Source organism: Episyrphus balteatus, chromosome 3 (genome assembly GCF_945859705.1).
Source record: "Episyrphus balteatus chromosome 3, idEpiBalt1.1, whole genome shotgun sequence".
Taxonomy (NCBI): domain Eukaryota; kingdom Metazoa; phylum Arthropoda; class Insecta; order Diptera; family Syrphidae; genus Episyrphus; species Episyrphus balteatus.
In genome coordinates this window covers 125,565,103-125,569,395 of record NC_079136.1, presented here as the reverse complement: position 1 = coordinate 125,569,395, position 4,293 = coordinate 125,565,103, and positions in this window count along the sequence as shown.

Here is a 4,293-nt window from a genome sequence, read left to right as displayed (position 1 = left end):
TCTGAAAAAATTAATTCCAATTCTGTAGTATAGTTTGTATATGCGATATAAGATGATGCGGGACCAGACTTTGTATATTATCTAGGGTCTCCGTTTAATATGGTTAGCAAAGTTTTATTTTATTTATTTTTTTTAAATTTTTTTTTTGAAAAAAAAAAACAGACTCTCAAAAGCAATTTAACACAACAATTGGACTGACTTTGTTGTACATTACTCTGAATTCTTCGTATTGTTGCACAGATTGTCACTAATATTTAGATGGGACTTAATCAAACATAATACCCAACAACTGACGAATCAGAGGTTTTTTTTAGTAAATAACGTATACAGCCTGACACGTCAATTATATGGTACAACAAGTAAATTCTACTTAAGCGATGGCATAACGTCCTAACCGGGGGGATTTTGTATATGTTTAGAATCTCTATAGAACAAGTACCTATAATTCGTACCTACGTCAAACTGGGTAGAAAAAAAGTGCGTTCGAAGTAGCCCCATCCGTTTATAGAGAGAGTATGTATGTAGTGTGTGGGGGTTGGAACAATATGTGCCTACTTCATTATAAAACATACTTTTTTGTTGTTGTTGTTGTTGTTGTTGTTGAACAATTTGTTGTTTGTTCCTTCCTTGCGTGTAAAGAAAATTTTTGCGGAGGTGGATAATCTTAAGAGAAGACGCATTCAAGTTTAAATAAAATGAACATTCTTTCTTTGATGACAGTTTACTGGCTAAGGAAGTTTGTGGTTATTATCACGTGATTATGTCATTAAAAATTGTTTAATCGTACGCGTTGGGGTATGATTTTTATAAAAGTAACTGCGTGGCTCATTAAATGTGTGCGTTTTTAATCGTATCTGGATTAGATGACGAATACAGAACAGGATGGAATTTTTTGTAAGCTTGCGCAAGCAATGGAAATTTTTGCTGTTTCAATACATACTATTTCGATATTTCGTTAAATAGAAGATCAGTTTATCCTTAAGCACTTTATTCCACCAAGACAGTTTCAAAGACAGAGATGTTCATCATAATGATGGTTTGAGACCTACAAAATAATGTATGATTTTTTTTTTATTATGTAAGGCAGAGTGCCGATATTTATTTCAAAAAAAAATTCCAATCCTGCATAGCAATTTCGTAACTTACTTCAAATAAAAGTATTTACATTTTTTTATTGCAGATCACAAATCAGTAAAAACGTCTACTTTTATGGTTCAAATAGGCAAATTGTAGAAAAAAATAATAAAATTTCAAAACGCTTTTCTCGGGACCTAGTTTGTTTGTTGAACATAGTAAAACTAGAGAAGGACATAAAAGTGGTTGGACAGATTTTCTTTAAGCTTGTTACTGATGATTTTTTTAATGCCCCATGCTTTTGAGAACACAACTAAAACACATCGTTCTTAAAGCTACAAAAGTTTTTTTTGACGTGATAACGTCTTATAAATCGATGAACCATGGCAGCCACCACAAAAAAGTGACGCCATTTTCTAGCGTTACACTCTCGCAATTTCGCAGTGCGATCTCCTAAAGCTTATTTGAAAGATAATAATCTAAAGCCTAATCCAAATGAAGGATTTTTAAAAATTCCGTCATTTAATAGGGTAAACAGGGGTAAAACGGAAAGATGAAATTTGGGCTAAAATCTAAACGCGTGGTCGTCGAGAGTTGATTCTTTTTGTTATAGATAGAGGAGACTGATTTAAGGATAACTGCATTTAAGAAAAAATTCTAAAAAATTCTGGAACTAACGTTTTGTTTGAACGTTGATCAGGTGTTGTGGGTATGACAAAATGTTGATTATGGGTAGGGGAAATTTTTTTTGACAATTCTAAAGGTGCCAGGTTAAAGATGAAGGAAAAAAACATTAGGTGTCCCATACGGATTTTTTTTTCCAACACTCTGCGTTTAGAAATATGAATTTTTGAAAAATACCTACTTTTTTAGGGGTATTTTTGGAGCGTTCAAAAAATCTAAAGTTATATGGGACATGTAGTGCTGATAAATGCGCATACATGTGCAAAAAATTGGAATCGTTTAAAGAGTTTTGACTGAATAGGGAGAAAAATATGTTTTTAAAAACCAGGTTTTTTGGCCGTTTTTAACCGATTTTCATCGTTTTTTATTTTTACCTTTTTTTCTTTAATAGATAGAGGAATATTACATAGGGAGTAATGATAGACCATGACTACGAATATATGTGTGCGAAATTTCAATAATTTTAGTGAACACAATTTTGAGATAACCTTAAAATAAAATTTTAGAATTCAACAGGTTATAACTTTTTACCAAGAGCAGATAGAAATTTGATTAAACATTAATGAGCATCCTGATACAATTACCTTTCAATTGGTATATCACACATAACGCTAGACTAACTACAAGCCACACAATGTTAAATCAAGAAACTTGCGAAAAACATCAAAACACCAGTGGAGATCTGTTGCGCCATGAACAGCCACCAGTGTGGGAAGTACCGTAATCTCAATCTGGAAATTCGACATGGTTGACTTTAAAAAATTCTAACTTCTCTTGAAGGCATCTTTGAAATGAGATTGAAACGTCATATGAAAGGTGAAATAATAAGCTTTCACATGGTATACATTTTTTATAGGTTGTTAGGGAAAAAATTCATTTAATAGCATGAGAACATAAAAATAAATGTTTTTTTGCTTTTTTTGATGAAATTTCATCGAGTTTAAAAAATTCTAGCTCTTTTTGTAGATGTCTCATAGACTTGATCTATATATATATATTTTTAGCTAAGACAATAACCTTTCAGTTGGTGTAAAAATTTTTATAGATTGTTATAAAAAAAAATGGATTTAATAGCGTGAGAAGATAAATTTACATGTTTTCTTTGCTTTTTTTTGATGAAAATTATTGTTTTAAATAAATTATTTTAATACTTTTTGCTCATTGTAAAAATTTAAAAATGATTTTATTATTTAGAAGAAATATTTGGCTTTTTAATGGTATAATTTTTTTTTGTGAGCTTTTAAAATAAAAAAAATTAATATAATGAGAAAAGAAAAAAAGTTATTTTTTTTAGCTATTTCTTGTAAATTATGATTGTTTGAAATAAATAAACCCTTCAAATGGCTCATTTTAAAAGCACACAACCTGTTTTCTTACGACGTTATCACGGAAAATCATCGTCCATAAACCGGCTTTACAGACAACCTCTTTTTACCTACATTCGGAAACAGATATTTTCAGAATGAAGTCCCGACACAAAGTTTTTTTTTAATAATATGAGATCATAGTGAACATCCCTATGCATTTAGGTAAAAAAATTAGAAATTTATTTTTTTCAGATTTTCGAGAAAAAATTAAGGTTTTTTTGCCTAAAAAAATACATATTCAAAAATTTCCTCCAAATCCATCGAGTGAGACACCAAAAGAGAGGTCTCTTTAAGCTCTATTAATAAAAGGAAACCATTAATTCGTTTGAAGTCTAGTTGCTGAGTTACTTTAAACCCAATATTATGTTTTTACATTAGGTATATGTTTTATATTATGTAGGTGCTATAACCAAAAAATTGTTATCCCTCTGTTGTTGTGTGCACCAAACAGTTTCTTTAAAATAGTGACAATATATTTTTTATGAATTGTGAATAATATATTTGAATTCTTCATAAAATTCTACATCAATTTAATATGCATATTCCCTATAAAATATTGAGACCGAAAAAAGTTATAACAACATGAAAAAGGAAGAACCAAATATTCGCACCCGTGTGAATTTCACGTCACAAAAATGGATTTCATCCAAAAATTTGTGTACGAAAAGCTTTTTAAAATTGAGAAACATTTTTTAGAGCATCAATTTTGAATATTTTGAAAAAAAAATGTCAAAATTTTTCAAAAAATTTCTTATAAAATTTAATTGTAAAATTAAATTAAATTTATTCTTTTATGAATGGTTTATAGCCTTTAAATTAAAAACAACTTTTACCATATTTCTGATGCAAATAATAAATTTTAAAAATGAATTGAATTTTTTTTTGGCACGAAACTTTTAGTCCTAGAAGTTAAAGTAGATGTATTGATTGTATCGTTCTTGAGAGAAAGTTTTTAAAATTTTGACAACAAAAATTCAAGTAGGTACATATAATAGTCCCCATTAAGTCATAACCATGTTTGTGCAAATTAAATTTTTTGACTTTGATTCCTTCATTTCTTTTTTGTAAAAAACAAAATTAGAAAATAGAATAATGTTTCGATTCGGAAAATTTTTGAATTCGGTCACAATTTACGACAGTGATTTGCCTTATGAAAACAAATCTTACC